The sequence below is a fragment of the Berghia stephanieae genome, chromosome 3 (assembly GCF_034508935.2).
Source record: "Berghia stephanieae isolate SIO BIC M18660-M18661 chromosome 3, UCSD_Bste_1.3, whole genome shotgun sequence".
NCBI lineage: Eukaryota > Metazoa > Mollusca > Gastropoda > Nudibranchia > Aeolidiidae > Berghia > Berghia stephanieae.
The window spans coordinates 58,111,369-58,131,118 of record NC_088362.1 but is presented as its reverse complement, the minus strand read 5'-3'; positions in this window follow the sequence as shown (position 1 = coordinate 58,131,118).

Sequence of the window (19,750 nt, the reverse complement as noted above, 5' to 3'; positions counted from 1 at the left end):
TCAAAAAAAAAATATATCCATTATTTAACTAAAAAAGATCTTGATATATACACATCTTCATTAAAAAATAATTATCACGCGTGTCCAATGATGCGACCGTAAAGATAATTTACCCACCAAACGAAGAAGAGATAAATCAAAGATAGTGCAGGGTGTAACAAATACGAGTACATTCGTTTCGTTTCAAGAAGTAAACTCAACACTGAAACTATGATGAAAACTTTTATTCGATTCAGATTATTGTTAATAGAAAAACAGATTAAAATAGATACCATGTCAGTCAAATCCCCTTTCTTCATACTCTCCTCCTCTCTTTGAAAACGGATTTTAGAATCGATGATACCAAACGACTATTTTTCGAATTAACAAATTATGATCTGGACTTAATAAACCGTAATCACAGACACGTTAGTAGTTGCATTGTCCTGATTTGGTGATGTCTATGAATCTTAAATACGAAAATGTCGGAAATAACACGATGTCACGCACAATTTTACTCGCGGTAATCAATGTTGATATATTTTTTTAATAATCATAGGTTCAAACTGACTTAAAATAGGTGTAATATCTCTATACAGATTTAATCATGAGAAGTTTTGTTTAATAGTTAAACGCCTTACCACTTATCAACGAAAGGGATCACCATATGAAATCGACACATGGTTAATTGGTGAATTTAGAAACAAATGTGTCTGTTTGCTGTCACCCTTGTCGTCTCAAACAATCAATTTTAAAGAATTATGTAGTTTTTCCAGTGATTTACTGTACTGGGATGGAAGAATTATCATGTATGGTTGTGTTGTTTTTTTTTTTTTCTTGGGTCATTTTTCTAAAGCGGGTCTTGTAGTTTGTAATTTCCGTCTTAAATGCCATTTGCTTTATTTTTTAAAATAAGACGACGGAGAATTTTATTTAATGCAATTAAAGTAGGTCTCGTTCTTGTCTAGGTCTGGTAAAATAAATGAGATGACGTCATACACTTAATACAATCCCCGTAGACAATGTTGATATTGTAGAAACCTCCGGTATAGAGATTAGAACATGAATTCGAAATCAAGACGTTTTGGTATGGTAGTTAAACAATCTATCCATCGACCAATTAAAGCCTCTTCACTATGTGAATACGACTTGTAGATGGGTGCAATAGGAGGTGAATGTTTTCATTGAAATTTCACGTAGGATCAATTAAATAGAAATACGACCGATAAGCAATGTCCATGTGTCCACACGAGTTAAACCCAATATCATGTTTTACAGTCATATTCTCTTTACCCAATATCATTTTGGAAACATTTTGATTGGGTTAATGTAAAATTTACATCTGAATCAAAACTAAAAAGAATTGGTGACAAAAGCTTTTGTAAAACTCCAACAACTTTTAACACACGGACTTATTTAACTTGGCTGCTTTTTAATAAAAAATATTCTTGTCTGATATAATACTTGTACCCGTCATTTTCAACATGCGGCGGGTTTCGTGTTTTGTATCATGGACTTGAATTTTTTTTCGCAGCAAGAAATAAATAAATGAAACACAACAATCATTACAATACACAATATTGATTGATCAATTACTTAATACAATTACATGTCCTTGCCAAGTTACTCACTTCGTGAAATAGATTTTGATGAAAAAAAATGAAAAGACAATTCCATCACTTCATGTCCTATATTATGGTTATCATACCAAGACATAACCTAATTGAAAATGTAACAAAAATTTTGTGTAGGAATAGTAAATTTTATAAACCAGGTATACATTATCTCTATTTATGACATTAAACCATGAATGTTTTAACGCACATTTTCAGGGTTTGACACTAATATTTACTGTACTTCTCCAGTAACATTGTCGAAGTTTTTAGATATTTGATACCACAACACTTTTAGATAACAGCTGGTGTTTTTTCCTCAAATTTTATCGATCTGAGCAGATAATATATTTTATCCCAGTGAAACGGTGTCCTAACAGCTGCTATATTTTTTTAAAGATGATAACCCAAATGATCAGTAACACCCAATGTGTAAGACGTAGACGTGCAGTCTTTTAGTCGGTAGTGTAATATCATACAAAAACATCTGTCAAATGCGTAGTAATACCTAATGGCGATTTACAAGACGGTCAAAATTTATTAAATAAAAGTTTTCAGGACAGAATATATCAATTGAACCTAAGAAATTAATTTTTTTCAAAGCCAAAATGTGTGTGATGTAATTGATTTTTTAAGCTAAAATTTATGAAATATAAACTCGATAGCAAAAATTTATCTAACCAAAACATTTGAAGTAAAACATTGTTGGCTAAAAATGTGAAGTTAAAGTTTTCTTACCAACATTTGGGAAGTAATCATTTTCAGGTCAAAGTTTATGAAATACAAACTGTATGACAAAAATGTATGAAACTAAAGTTGTTTTTTTTTTATCGAAATAGTGTCTGGTGAAAAAAATAAATAAATAAAAGTTAAAAGTTTTGTGGTCAAAATGAGTGAAGTAAAAGATTTTTCGACCAAAATTTATAAAATAAAAGTATGCGTGTAAAAATGTATGAAATGAATACTTTCTATCCAAGATCTATGCAATGAAATGTTTTTAGACCAAAATGTTTGTAGTAGTAGTATCTTGATAAAGTTTATGAATAAAGTATTATTTCGAACAAAAATATGTGAAGCAATAATTTTCCGACCAAATTGTCTGAAATGGACGTTTTCCAATTAAAATGTGAAAAGTAATAATGTTCTGACCCAATTATGAAATGAAAATTTTCTGTCAAAAATTGTATGAAATTAAATTTTTCTGGTCGAAATGTGTTAAGTAAAAGTTTTTGACCAAAATATAATAATATTATGACCAACGGTTATGAGATTAGAATACATATTCTCTCCAAATTGTCATTCTATCAAAAAATTGTATGAAATTTAATTTTCTAATCAAAATGTGTGAAGTAAAAGTTTTCTGGTTAAAAATTGTATGAACGTTTGCCAGCAAAAATGTATGAATTTTTTCTGGCCAAATATATGAAGTAAACAATTTTTTAGGGAGTCAAAAATTATATATTTAGAATATTCTTTTGACAAAATTGTAGGAACGTCAAAACCACTGAAATAAAAGTTTTTAGGATAAATTGTATTAACGAAATTTTCCAGGCAAAATTTTGCGAAGTAACATTTGTCTGACCAAAAGATGTAAAGTATACTTTTTCTGACCAAAATGTGAGAAAATAAAATGTTTTCTACTAGAACTTCATAAGGTAAATGAAACTTTTTTTTGGACAAAACGTGTGTAGTAATAGTTTTTCTGTAAATGTATTGTATCATAAATTATTGAAACCGTTACAAAATAAAAGACTTTTCCATGTCTTTCGCTTTTTGAGGCCTTCTCGAGGATTTGACAAAGGCAGAAAGTTTTGAATTTTCAAAGTGCTGACTACTTACCCTGCAGAATTACCATCGACAGAGTAGAGACATAGCAGATATGACTGGTGATCCTATATTATTACAGACAGAAGCAGAGATGTCCTACAATTGTTGTAGAGGTGCGATGTCGGATACGACACCCAAAGTTTTGCCATAATTTTCAATTTTATTTTGTTACCATTAAAGTATAACGTTTTCAGTCGTCCTTCTAAAATTATCAATGACATGATTAATGTCGATCCCACAAAGGTTATGAGTAAACCTTTGTTCTTCTCCCCGGTAGGGGCCAAATAACCTCAACTACAGGCGTGCGGGCTATCCTTGAACACGACAGTTCAAACCCTAGTTCAACCTATTTCAAAAAAAAAAATACTCCTTACAAAACCTAAATGGTTTCGGAAGAGTTCATTCAAAACCTGCAGTTGAAGTTCAATCCTCTCTGTTTCACTCTTTTAGCTACGAAAGTCGATGGTAGTTCGTAGTTTAGTAAACCAAAACCAAAATCAAAACCAAAACCAAGGTCAATGTCACCCAAAAGATAAGATAAGGGATATGAAATAGAAATCTCACCAAAACGTGTAAGATTCGAACTATTTCCAATGAAAAAACAGTTTACCAAACCTGCATTTGAATTGCAACCCTCTCTTTTACACTGTTATAGCTCCAAAGGTCGCTTGAATTACTTAGTAGTTTAGTAAACCAAAACCAAAACCAACCCAAAAGATAAAATTAGGGTAATAAAGTGCTAGACGTCGACCCAAAATGAGTGGAGTAAAAATTTTCTCGCAAAATACAGGAAACAAAAGTGATCTGACAAAAACACCAAAATGGAAGTTTTCTAACCAATTACGTGTGAAGTAAAATTTTCGTGACAAGAAAATTGTAAAGTTAGAGTTTAAGTTTTCTGGTCAAAATTTATGAAATAAGACTGTTCTGTTCAAAATCTATGAAATTTAGTTTTATAATGAAAAAGAATTAATGAAATGAAGACTGTACACGCTAAAATGTAGGAGAAAAAATATTCTGAACAAAATGTTTGAAATGAAAGTTTTCATGATAAATTTTATTGCGTAATATTTTATATCTGAATAATATATATGTACATAACGTTTATAGCTAAATTTTATGAACTAGCTTTTTGTTGTTGCTTTTTTTTTTATTCTAATGTGTGAAGTAAAAGTTTTGGGCCCAAAAAAAATATTGTAAAGTAAAAGCAAAAGTTTTTCTGGCCAAATTGTGTACAATATAAATTTCCTGGCCAAAATTGATGAAATGAAAATTTTCTGTCCATATAATGTATGAAACGTTATCTTTCTGGTCAAAATGTATGAAGTAACGGTTTTCCGGGTAAAACACATGAATTAAAAGTTTGCTTGCAAAAATGTGTACAATAAAAGTTTTCTGGCTAAAGTATATAAAGTAACATTTTTCTGGCTAAAATGTACGATGTAGCGGTTTTCAGGACAAAATGTGTGAAGTTAAAGTTTCATAGCCCGAAATGTGTTATATAAATTATCAGTCAAAAAAACCTGTGAAATAAAAATTTTAGGGTCAAAATTTAGGAAATTAAATTTTTCTAGCCAAAATGTATGAAATGTAAGGGTTTTTTTTACCAAAATGTGTATAGTAGAAATTTGTTGCTATGATAAAATCAATGTTTTGTGTGTGTCTCTGTGTGTGTGTGTGTGTGTGTGTGTGTGTGTGTGTTTCCCCAAAAAAATTATGAAATGCACGTGTTCTCGTCCTCAACGCAAAACAATTTCTTGTCAAAATTATAAAATAACTGTTTTCAAGCCAAAATATATAAATTGAAAGTTTTCTGACCAATGTAGATAATTGAATTAATATATTTTTGGTCAAAATAATTGAAGTAAAAGTTTTCTGGCAAAATATATATGAAATGAAAGTTTTCCGGTCGATATATTTGAGATAAAAGTTTTCTTGTCAATATGTGTTTAGTAATATTTTGATGACAAGATTAATGGGGTTTGTTTTTTTTTTTAACCCAAATTTATGAAAAGCAAGTTTTCTAACCTAAAAGGCGAAGAGAAATCTTTTTCTGGTCAAATCGTATAACATCAGTTTTCTGACCAAAATGTTTGATATGAAAGTTTTCTAGTCAAAATATTCCAAGTCAAAGTTTGTTGGGATTTTTTTATTTATTTCTTTTTTTTTTAATTTGTTTATCATTTTTTTTTTTTTTGCTGTTTCTTTCGAAATATTTATCTATTTATATATTTATTTTTCATTTGTTTTTTGTTTTGTTTTGATTTTTCTTTTGTCCCAAAATACATAAAGTAAAAGTTCGCTGGTCAAAATATATGAAATTTTTAAAAAATCTGATTGAAGTACGTGAAATAAACTTTTCTGGTCAAAATATAGGTTACTAGCGATTTTTGATGTTTCTTTAATAAAGCAGGTGGTCGGTTAACGAGGTCAAGAGATTTTCTTAAAGATCATTTGAAACCGCCAAAAAAAATCTGATTGAAGTACGTGAAATAAACTTTTCTGGTCAAAATGGCTTGAAAACAGTTATTTTATAATTTTGACAAGAAATTGTTTTGCGTTGAGGACGAGAACACTTGCATTTCATAATTTTTTGGGGAAACACACACACACACACAAACACACAGAGAGAGAGAGACACACACAAAACATTGATTTTATCATAGCAACAAATTTCTACTATACACATTTTGGTAAAAAAAAAAAACCCTTACATTTCATACATTTTGGCTAGAAAAATTTAATTTCCTAAATTTTGACCCTAAAATTTTTATTTCACAGGTTTTTTGACTGATAATTTATATAACACATTTCGGGCTATGAAACTTTAACTTCACACATTTTGTCCTGAAAACCGCTACATCGTACATTTTAGCCAGAAAAATGTTACTTTATATACTTTAGCCAGAAAACTTTTATTGTACACATTTTTGCAAGCAAACTTTTAATTCATGTGTTTTACCCGGAAAACCGTTACTTCATACATTTTGACCAGAAAGATAACGTTTCATACATTATATGGACAGAAAATTTTCATTTCATCAATTTTGGCCAGGAAATTTATATTGTACACAATTTGGCCAGAAAAACTTTTGCTTTTACTTTACAATATTTTTTTTGGGGCCCAAAACTTTTACTTCACACATTAGAATAAAAAAAAAGCAACAACAAAAAGCTAGTTCATAAAATTTAGCTATAAACGTTATGTACATATATATTATTCAGATATAAAATATTACGCAATAAAATTTATCATGAAAACTTTCATTTCAAACATTTTGTTCAGAATATTTTTTCTCCTACATTTTAGCGTGTACAGTCTTCATTTCATTAATTCTTTTTCATTATAAAACTAAATTTCATAGATTTTGAACAGAACAGTCTTATTTCATAAATTTTGACCAGAAAACTTAAACTCTAACTTTACAATTTTCTTGTCACGAAAATTTTACTTCACACGTAATTGGTTAGAAAACTTCCATTTTGGTGTTTTTGTCAGATCACTTTTGTTTCCTGTATTTTGCGAGAAAATTTTTACTCCACTCATTTTGGGTCGACGTCTAGCACTTTATTACCCTAATTTTATCTTTTGGGTTGGTTTTGGTTTTGGTTTACTAAACTACTAAGTAATTCAAGCGACCTTTGGAGCTATAACAGTGTAAAAGAGAGGGTTGCAATTCAAATGCAGGTTTGGTAAACTGTTTTTTCATTGGAAATAGTTCGAATCTTACACGTTTTGGTGAGATTTCTATTTCATATCCCTTATCTTATCTTTTGGGTGACATTGACCTTGGTTTTGGTTTTGATTTTGGTTTTGGTTTACTAAACTACGAAGTGATTCCATCGACTTTCGTAGCTAAAAGAGTGAAACAGGGAGGATTGAACTTCAACTGCAGGTTTTGAATGAACTCTTCCGAAACCATTTAGGTTTTGTAAGGAGTATTTTTTTTTTGAAATAGGTTGAACTAGGGTTTGAACTGTCGTTTCAAGGATAGCCCGCACGCCTGTAGTTGAGGTTATTTAGCCCCTACCGGGGAGAAGAACAAAGGTTTACTCATAACCTTTGTGGGATCGACATTAATCATGTCATTGATAATTTTAGAAGGACGACTGAAAACGTTATACTTTAATGGTAACAAAATAAAAATGAAAATTATGGCAAAACTTTGGGTGTCGTATCCGACATCGCACCTCTACAACAATTGTAGGACATCTCTGCTTCTGTCTGTAATAATATAGGATCACCAGTCATATCTGCTATGTCTCTACTCTGTCGATGGTAATTCTGCAGGGTAAGTAGTCAGCACTTTGAAAATTCAAAACTTTCTGCCTTTGTCAAATCCTCGAGAAGGCCTCAAAAAGCGAAAGACATGGAAAAGTCTTTTATTTTGTAACGGTTTCAATAATTTATGATACAATACATTTACAGAAAACTATTACTACACACGTTTTGTCCAAAAAAAAGTTTCATTTACCTTATGAAGTTCTAGTAGAAAACATTTTATTTTCTCACATTTTGGTCAGAAAAAGTATACTTTACATCTTTTGGACAGACAAATGTTACTTCGCAAAATTTTGCCTGGAAAATTTCGTTAATACAATTTATCCTGAAAACTTTTATTTCAGTGGTTTTGACGTTCCTACAATTTTGTCAAAAGAATATTCTAAATATATAATTTTTGACCCCCTAAAAAATTGTTTACTTCAAATATTTGGCCAGAAAACATTCATACATTTTTGCTGGCAAATCGTTCATACAATTTTTAACCAGAAAACTTTGACTTCACACATTTTGATTAGAAAATTAAATTTCATACAATTTTTTGATAGAATGACAATTTGGAGAGAATATGTATTCTGATCTCATAACCGTTGGTCATAATAATATTATTTTTTGGTCAGAAAACTTTTACTTAACACATTTCAACCAGAAAAATTTAATTTCATACAATTTTTGACAGAAAATTTTCATTTCATAATTGGGTCAGAACATTATTACTTTTCACATTTTGATTGGAAAACGTCCATTTCAGACAATTTGGTCGGAAAATTATTGCTTCACATATTTTTGTTAGAAATAATACTTTATTCATAAACTTTATCAAGATACTACTACTACAAACATTTTGGTCTAAAAACATTTCATTGCATAGATCTTGGATAGAAAGTATTCATTTCATACATTTTTACACGCATACTTTTATTTTATAAATTTTGGTCGAAAAATCTTTTACTTCACTCATTTTGACCACAAAACTTTTAATTTTTATTTATTTTTTTTTTCACCAGACACTATTTCGATAAAAAAAAACACTTTAGTTTCATACATTTTTGTTATACAGTTTGTATTTCATAAACTTTGACCTGAAAATGATTACTTCCCAAATGTTGGTAAGAAAACTTTAACTTCACATTTTTAGCCAACAATGTTTTACTTCAAATGTTTTGGTTAGATAAATTTTTGCTATCGAGTTTATATTTCATAAATTTTAGCTTAAAAATCAATTACATCACACACATTTTGGCTTTGAAAAAAATTAATTTCTTAGGTTCAATTGATATATTCTGTCCTGAAAACTTTTATTTAATAAATTTTGACCGTCTTGTAAATCGCCATTAGGTATTACTACGCATTTGACAGATGTTTTTGTATGATATTACACTACCGACTAAAAGACTGCACGTCTACGTCTTACACATTGGGTGTTACTGATCATTTGGGTTATCATCTTTAAAAAAATATAGCAGCTGTTAGGACAGCGTTTCACTGGGATAAAATATATTATCTGCTCAGATCGATAAAATTTGAGGAAAAAAACACCAGCTGTTATCTAAAAGTGTTGTGGTATAAAATATCTAAAAACTTCGACAATGTTACTGGAGAAGTACAGTAAATATAGTGTCAAACCCTGAAAATGTGCGTTAAAAACATTCATGGTTTAATGTCATAAATAGAGATAATGTATACCTGGTTTATAAAATTTACTATTCCTACACAAAATTTTTGTTACATTTTCAATTAGGTTATGTCTTGGTATGATAACCATAATATAGGACATGAAGTGATGGAATTGTCTTTTCATTTTTTTTTCATCAAAATCTATTTCACGAAGTGAGTAACTTGGCAAGGACATGTAATTGTAATAAGTAATTGATCAATCAATACTGTGTATTGTAATGATTGTTGTGTTTCATTTATTTATTTCTTGCTGCGAAAAAAAATTCAAGTCCATGATACAAAACACGAAACCCGCCGCATGTTGAAAATGACGGGTACAAGTATTATATCAGACAAGAATATTTTTTATTAAAAAGCAGCCAAGTTAAATAAGTCCGTGTGTTAAAAGTTGTTGGAGTTTTACAAAAGCTTTTGTCACCAATTCTTTTTAGTTTTGATTCAGATGTAAATTTTACATTAACCCAATCAAAATGTTTCCAAAAATGATATTGGGTAAAGAGAATATGACTGTAAAACATGATATTGGGTTTAACTCGTGTGGACACATGGACATTGCTTATCGGTCGTATTTCTATTTAATTGATCCTACGTGAAATTTCAATGAAAACATTCACCTCCTATTGCACCCATCTACAAGTCGTATTCACATAGTGAAGAGGCTTTAATTGGTCGATGGATAGATTGTTTAACTACCATACCAAAACGTCTTGATTTCGAATTCATGTTCTAATCTCTATACCGGAGGTTTCTACAATATCAACATTGTCTACGGGGATTGTATTAAGTGTATGACGTCATCTCATTTATTTTACCAGACCTAGACAAGAACGAGACCTACTTTAATTGCATTAAATAAAATTCTCCGTCGTCTTATTTTAAAAAATAAAGCAAATGGCATTTAAGACGGAAATTAAAAACTACAAGACCCGCTTTAGAAAAATGACCCAAAAAAAAAAAAAAACAACACAACCATACATGATAATTCTTCCATCCCAGTACAGTAAATCACTGGAAAAACTACATAATTCTTTAAAATTGATTGTTTGAGACGACAAGGGTGACAGCAAACAGACACTTTGTTTCTAAATTCACCAATTAACCATGTGTCGATTTCATATGGTGATCCCTTTCGTTGATAAGTGGTAAGGCGTTTAACTATTAAACAAAACTTCTCATGATTAAATCTGTATAGAGATATTACACCTATTTTAAGTCAGTTTGAACCTATGATTATTAAAAAAATATATCAACATTGATTACCGCGAGTAAAATTGTGCGTGACATCGTGCTATTTCGGACATTTTCGTATTTAAGATTCACAGACATCACCAAATCAGGACAATGCAACTACTAACGTGTCTGTGATTACGGTTTATTAAGTCCAGATCATAATTTGTTAATTCGAAAAATAGTCGTTTGGTATCATCGATTCTAAAATCCGTTTTCAAAGAGAGGAGGGGAATACGAGAAAGGGGATTTGACTGACATGGTATCTACTTTAATCTGTTTTTCTATTAACAATAATCTGAATCGAATAAAAGTGTTCATCATAATTTCAGTGTTGAGTTCACTTCTTGAAACGAAACGAATGTACTCGTATTTGTTACACCCTGCACTATCTTTGATTTATCTCTTCTTCGTTTGGTGGGTAAATTATCTTTACGGTCGCATCATTGGACACGCGTGATAATTATTTTTTAATGAAGATGTGTATATATCAAGATCTTTTTTAGTTAAATAATGGAATTTTTTTTTTGATGCTAGAAATTTTAAATTCATGATGCGATGGTAATGGCGAGGTGACACAAAATAAAATGAGATATTTAGAATGTAGTGTCCAATGAGGCGAGATAATCAAAATTACAGTCACAGTTACTTAAGTTGATAGTATAGTATTTTTTTTTCTATAACGTTTTTGCGAAGTCTTGTGATGAATGACTAAATAACTCGAACTAATTATTTAGAGCAGCTGTATTCCATTTATTGAATTAGACTGTAAAATATGAAGAAGGAGGGGGGTTACACTTGGAGATGATCGCTGTTAACTAATCATCGTTGTCAATTGGGTGATAACACGAACGGAATAAAGATGTACTATCGAAAAGTACTTTCAGCTTGATCCAACAGACCTAGCTACCTTATCATTGTGTTGTATGGATAGGGGAATAAAAACAACAAAACAAAACAAACAAACTCGAACCCACTTCTTTTGTGTGTAAAGCGAGAGCTCTACCAATTGATGTTCCCTTCTAGAGGTTAGGTAGCGCACTTTTATCCTATCGATCAGAAGACTGGTGATAATAATGTAACTGTATTACAAACCAGTATTTAAACGAGAGAACATCTAAAAAAAAAATAACAATAATAATTTTAAAAAGCAGTCAGAACGTAGGGTTTTGACTTTTAACGTAAAATAAACCACCAGGTGCAGTTGTAAGAAAGAAAACGAATACCAAGACTGTTTCTCACGATATTTAATCTTCGAGGTTGTTTGAAAACGGGTTAATCTAAATATAAACACGAGAGGGCGATAAAGCCTGTGAACTCTCAAGCAGGGAGGGTAAATGTGTTCCAGATGTGGGTGTGGAAACACGCTCAAAAGCTAATGAGATTTGTAGATATTTGTCATGGGAAAGTTTATAATAATTCTCTTAAAAAAAATAGTTCTAAGTCCAGGAGTCAGACCTGGGAATTGAATAAACACTCCTTATACGATAGCGTGGTCCAGCGGCGTGGTCTTTGCTTCGTATCTTAAAGGTTTCAAGTTCGACTACCCGTTACGCTGCGTGGTATTTAACAAGTTACCTTGTTTACCTCATTTTACGGCGCTGAGCTGCGGCTGATGCCTTGGTTATGTCAGTCTTCATTTGGACTAGACACTAAAGACACATTTCCCATTGGGAATTAAGAAAGGGATATTCTATATTTAATCAATAACTATAAGTCATTAGACTCAGCTGCTCTGAATGACCTTGACCTATTTTTTTGCCGCGCTGCTGTGTGGCTGACGCCTGAGCTATTTGCCCTTTGACCTTTGAGGGAATCAATGGACTTTTAATTGATTACATTAATAAGTCATTAGACTCAGGAGCAAGAAACCAATTTAAAAGAACAACGCGACTCAGAGTTATAGTCCTTGGACTGTACTGCGTGACCTCAATTTGCGCTGCGGCGCTGCGGCGCAGGTGAACCAGTCGGAACCTAATAACACCGGGATAGGATCCTTTTAGCCATTCAATCAGCTGTATAGCCCTATTATTACGCAATTAACGATTCGATACATAATCGATGGCAAATCGAACACTCAATAAACACACGCGCTTATCTTACTGATCAAAACAAACAATGCGTATTAACAGTTAACAAATAAGAAGAAGAAAAAAAAACGTCCAAAGTATCAATCAAACGGAATGAAAACTAAACATTGGTATAAGAGATGATGACAACCAATCGGATACTAGATATTTGAACTTGTAGGTTTGAAAGAACCAATCAAATGATTTCAATAAGCATTAGTATCAGAAAACTAGGTCAAATACAATCTAATAGCCAATAAGATAATTGTATATTTAATCAATAACTATGAGTCATTAGACTCAGGTGTACGAAACGGACTTATTATAAAGCATTTGACCATTCGATATATAATCGAACTCAAAATGGGAATTGAATAAACATTCAATAACAAATAATAACAATGAGTCCTTATAAATACATAATCAAACTAAAATCAATACATAATAGATCTAAAAATATCGATTAGCAGGTAAAAAAAACGATCACACCAATCATCCACATCCATCTTTTTAATCTGGTTCTAGTCATTCAGCTCACTATATACTACTATTATTTCCTCTATTATTTCTTATTCGGTCTATTATTTTATCATTTTTAAACTTCAAATTCATACAAATCTAAGGAACTTCTTATACCATTGGGTGCTTAAAATAAAGTTTACATTTCAATTTATCTCATGGATGGAAAATTTCGAAAAGTAGAAAAATCGACTTAATGAGTTTTGGAAAATCAACCTTCAATTTGATCAGACAACTTTCATTCCAAATATCGATCGATTAAGAAAACAATCTACATGTACGACTATATTAGTCTAGTGGTATGACACTCACTTTCGGATCGGAAGGACGCTCTCTCGGTGCACAGTTGAGTACTTGGAAAAGGTTCTTTACTCACATTCTTCTCTCATCGTACTCAGGTGTTAAAATGAGTACTGGCCGTTAACAGCGTTGTCTCTGTATGATAAGATATTGTAATATCGCCTAACAGGCGTCATGTCTCGTATTACATGTTAAATGGGTAATAATAATATTTATATAGTGCTCATTCTCGTGTAAAACACAAGCTCTGGGCACTTTACAATATAAATATCAATTTTAAGTGAAAGAAAATAAAATAATAATAATAATTCATAGCCAAATGAAGGATTCATAGAGTCAATAAAAACAAATACAGTAAAAATGTGTCTTGAGATTCTTTTTAAAGGTAGGTAAAGACTTGCACTCCCTCAGACCACGTGGTAATTCATTCAAAATCTGGGGTCGAAACAAGCAAACGATCTATCACCAAATTTAGTTCTTGATCTTTTTTCCAAAATTCCAAATTTCCTTTTTTCTAAAAAGCGAAGAGAAATCTTTTTCTGGTCAAATCGTATAACATCAGTTTTCTGACCAAAATGTTTGATATGAAAGTTTTCTAGTCAAAATATTCCAAGTCAAAGTTTGTTGGGTTTTTTTTATTTATTTCTTTTTTTTAAAATTTGTTTATCATTTTTTTTTTTTTGCTGTTTCTTTCGAAATATTTATCTATTTATATATTTATTTTTCATTTGTTTTTTGTTTTGTTTTGATTTTTCTTTTGTCCCAAAATACATAAAGTAAAAGTTCGCTGGTCAAAATATATGAAATTTTAAAAAAATCTGATTGAAGTACGTGAAATAAACTTTTCTGGTCAAAATATAGGTTACTAGCGATTTTTGATGTTTCTTTAATAAAGCAGGTGGTCGGTTAACGAGGTCAAGAGATTTTCTTAAAGATCATTTGAAACCGCCAAAAAAAATCTGATTGAAGTACGTGAAATAAACTTTTCTGGTCAAAATGGCTTGAAAACAGTTATTTTATAATTTTGACAAGAAATTGTTTTGCGTTGAGGACGAGAACACTTGCATTTCATAATTTTTTGGGGGAAACACACACACACACACACAAACACACAGAGAGAGAGAGACACACACAAAACATTGATTTTATCATAGCAACAAATTTCTACTATACACATTTTGGTAAAAAAAAAAACCCTTACATTTCATACATTTTGGCTAGAAAAATTTAATTTCCTAAATTTTGACCCTAAAATTTTTATTTCACAGGTTTTTTGACTGATAATTTATATAACACATTTCGGGCTATGAAACTTTAACTTCACACATTTTGTCCTGAAAACCGCTACATCGTACATTTTAGCCAGAAAAATGTTACTTTATATACTTTAGCCAGAAAACTTTTATTGTACACATTTTTGCAAGCAAACTTTTAATTCATGTGTTTTACCCGGAAAACCGTTACTTCATACATTTTGACCAGAAAGATAACGTTTCATACATTATATGGACAGAAAATTTTCATTTCATCAATTTTGGCCAGGAAATTTATATTGTACACAATTTGGCCAGAAAAACTTTTGCTTTTACTTTACAATATTTTTTTTGGGGCCCAAAACTTTTACTTCACACATTAGAATAAAAAAAAAAGCAACAACAAAAAGCTAGTTCATAAAATTTAGCTATAAACGTTATGTACATATATATTATTCAGATATAAAATATTACGCAATAAAATTTATCATGAAAACTTTCATTTCAAACATTTTGTTCAGAATATTTTTTCTCCTACATTTTAGCGTGTACAGTCTTCATTTCATTAATTCTTTTTCATTATAAAACTAAATTTCATAGATTTTGAACAGAACAGTCTTATTTCATAAATTTTGACCAGAAAACTTAAACTCTAACTTTACAATTTTCTTGTCACGAAAATTTTACTTCACACGTAATTGGTTAGAAAACTTCCATTTTGGTGTTTTTGTCAGATCACTTTTGTTTCCTGTATTTTGCGAGAAAATTTTTACTCCACTCATTTTGGGTCGACGTCTAGCACTTTATTACCCTAATTTTATCTTTTGGGTTGGTTTTGGTTTTGGTTTACTAAACTACTAAGTAATTCAAGCGACCTTTGGAGCTATAACAGTGTAAAAGAGAGGGTTGCAATTCAAATGCAGGTTTGGTAAACTGTTTTTTCATTGGAAATAGTTCGAATCTTACACGTTTTGGTGAGATTTCTATTTCATATCCCTTATCTTATCTTTTGGGTGACATTGACCTTGGTTTTGGTTTTGATTTTGGTTTTGGTTTACTAAACTACGAAGTGATTCCATCGACTTTCGTAGCTAAAAGAGTGAAACAGGGAGGATTGAACTTCAACTGCAGGTTTTGAATGAACTCTTCCGAAACCATTTAGGTTTTGTAAGGAGTATTTTTTTTTTTTGAAATAGGTTGAACTAGGGTTTGAACTGTCGTTTTCAAGGATAGCCCGCACGCCTGTAGTTGAGGTTATTTAGCCCCTACCGGGGAGAAGAACAAAGGTTTACTCATAACCTTTGTGGGATCGACATTAATCATGTCATTGATAATTTTAGAAGGACGACTGAAAACGTTATACTTTAATGGTAACAAAATAAAAATGAAAATTATGGCAAAACTTTGGGTGTCGTATCCGACATCGCACCTCTACAACAATTGTAGGACATCTCTGCTTCTGTCTGTAATAATATAGGATCACCAGTCATATCTGCTATGTCTCTACTCTGTCGATGGTAATTCTGCAGGGTAAGTAGTCAGCACTTTGAAAATTCAAAACTTTCTGCCTTTGTCAAATCCTCGAGAAGGCCTCAAAAAGCGAAAGACATGGAAAAGTCTTTTATTTTGTAACGGTTTCAATAATTTATGATACAATACATTTACAGAATAACTATTACTACACACGTTTTGTCCAAAAAAAGAGTTTCATTTACCTTATGAAGTTCTAGTAGAAAACATTTTATTTTCTCACATTTTGGTCAGAAAAAGTATACTTTACATCTTTTGGTCAGACAAATGTTACTTCGCAAAATTTTGCCTGGAAAATTTCGTTAATACAATTTATCCTGAAAACTTTTATTTCAGTGGTTTTGACGTTCCTACAATTTTGTCAAAAGAATATTCTAAATATATAATTTTTGACCCCCTAAAAAATTGTTTACTTCAAATATTTGGCCAGAAAACATTCATACATTTTTGCTGGCAAACGTTCATACAATTTTTAACCAGAAAACTTTTACTTCACACATTTTGATTAGAAAATTAAATTTCATACAATTTTTTGATAGAATGACAATTTGGAGAGAATATGTATTCTGATCTCATAACCGTTTGTCATAATAATATTATTTTTGGTCAGAAAACTTTTACTTAACACATTTCAACCAGAAAAATTTAATTTCATACAATTTTTGACAGAAAATTTTCATTTCATAATTGGGTCAGAACATTATTACTTTTCACATTTTGATTGGAAAACGTCCATTTCAGACAATTTGGTCGGAAAATTATTGCTTCACATATTTTTGTTAGAAATAATACTTTATTCATAAACTTTATCAAGATACTACTACTACAAACATTTTGGTCTAAAAACATTTCATTGCATAGATCTTGGATAGAAAGTATTCATTTCATACATTTTTACACGCATACTTTTATTTTATAAATTTTGGTCGAAAAATCTTTTACTTCACTCATTTTGACCACAAAACTTTTAATTTTTATTTATTTATTTTTTTCACCAGACACTATTTCGATAAAAAAAAACACTTTAGTTTCATACATTTTTGTCATACAGTTTGTATTTCATAAACTTTGACCTGAAAATGATTACTTCCCAAATGTTGGTAAGAAAACTTTAACTTCACATTTTTAGCCAACAATGTTTTACTTCAAATGTTTTGGTTAGATAAATTTTTGCTATCGAGTTTATATTTCATAAATTTTAGCTTAAAAAATCAATTACATCACACACATTTTGGCTTTGAAAAAAATTAATTTCTTAGGTTCAATTGATATATTCTGTCCTGAAAACTTTTATTTAATAAATTTTGACCGTCTTGTAAATCGCCATTAGGTATTACTACGCATTTGACAGATGTTTTTGTATGATATTACACTACCGACTAAAAGACTGCACGTCTACGTCTTACACATTGGGTGTTACTGATCATTTGGGTTATCATCTTTAAAAAAATATAGCAGCTGTTAGGACAGCGTTTCACTGGGATAAAATATATTATCTGCTCAGATCGATAAAATTTGAGGAAAAAAACACCAGCTGTTATCTAAAAGTGTTGTGGTATCAAATATCTAAAAACTTCGACAATGTTACTGGAGAAGTACAGTAAATATAGTGTCAAACCCTGAAAATGTGCGTTAAAAACATTCATGGTTTAATGTCATAAATAGAGATAATGTATACCTGGTTTATAAAATTTACTATTCCTACACAAAATTTTTGTTACATTTTCAATTAGGTTATGTCTTGGTATGATAACCATAATATAGGACATGAAGTGATGGAATTGTCTTTTCATTTTTTTTTCATCAAAATCTATTTCACGAAGTGAGTAACTTGGCAAGGACATGTAATTGTAATAAGTAATTGATCAATCAATATTGTGTATTGTAATGATTGTTGTGTTTCATTTATTTATTTCTTGCTGCGAAAAAAAATTCAAGTCCATGATACAAAACACGAAACCCGCCGCATGTTGAAAATGACGGGTACAAGTATTATATCAGACAAGAATATTTTTTATTAAAAAGCAGCCAAGTTAAATAAGTCCGTGTGTTAAAAGTTGTTGGAGTTTTACAAAAGCTTTTGTCACCAATTCTTTTTAGTTTTGATTCAGATGTAAATTTTACATTAACCCAATCAAAATGTTTCCAAAAATGATATTGGGTAAAGAGAATATGACTGTAAAACATGATATTGGGTTTAACTCGTGTGGACACATGGACATTGCTTATCGGTCGTATTTCTATTTAATTGATCCTACGTGAAATTTCAATGAAAACATTCACCTCCTATTGCACCCATCTACAAGTCGTATTCACATAGTGAAGAGGCTTTAATTGGTCGATGGATAGATTGTTTAACTACCATACCAAAACGTCTTGATTTCGAATTCATGTTCTAATCTCTATACCGGAGGTTTCTACAATATCAACATTGTCTACGGGGATTGTATTAAGTGTATGACGTCATCTCATTTATTTTACCAGACCTAGACAAGAACGAGACCTACTTTAATTGCATTAAATAAAATTCTCCGTCGTCTTATTTTAAAAAATAAAGCAAATGGCATTTAAGACGGAAATTACAAACTACAAGACCCGCTTTAGAAAAATGACCAAGAAAAAAAAAAAAACACACACCATACATGATAATTCTTCCATCCCAGTACAGTAAATCACTGGAAAAACTACATAATTCTTTAAAATTGATTGTTTGAGACGACAAGGGTGACAGCAAACAGACACTTTGTTTCTAAATTCACCAATTAACCATGTGTCGATTTCATATGGTGATCCCTTTCGTTGATAAGTGGTAAGGCGTTTAACTATTAAACAAAACTTCTCATGATTAAATCTGTATAGAGATATTACACCTATTTTAAGTCAGTTTGAACCTATGATTATTAAAAAAATATATCAACATTGATTACCGCGAGTAAAATTGTGCGTGACATCGTGTTATTTCGGACATTTTCGTATTTAAGATTCACAGACATCACCAAATCAGGACAATGCAACTACTAACGTGTCTGTGATTACGGTTTATTAAGTCCAGATCATAATTTGTTAATTCGAAAAATAGTCGTTTGGTATCATCGATTCTAAAATCCGTTTTCAAAGAGAGGAGGGGAATACGAAGAAAGGGGATTTGACTGACATGGTATCTACTTTAATCTGTTTTTCTATTAACAATAATCTGAATCGAATAAAAGTGTTCATCATAATTTCAGTGTTGAGTTCACTTCTTGAAACGAAACGAATGTACTCGTATTTGTTACACCCTGCACTATCTTTGATTTATCTCTTCTTCGTTTGGTGGGTAAATTATCTTTACGGTCGCATCATTGGACACGCGTGATAATTATTTTTTAATGAAGATGTGTATATATCAAGATCTTTTTTAGTTAAATAATGGAATATTTTTTTTTGATGCTAGAAATTTTAAATTCATGATGCGATGGTAATGGCGAGGTGACA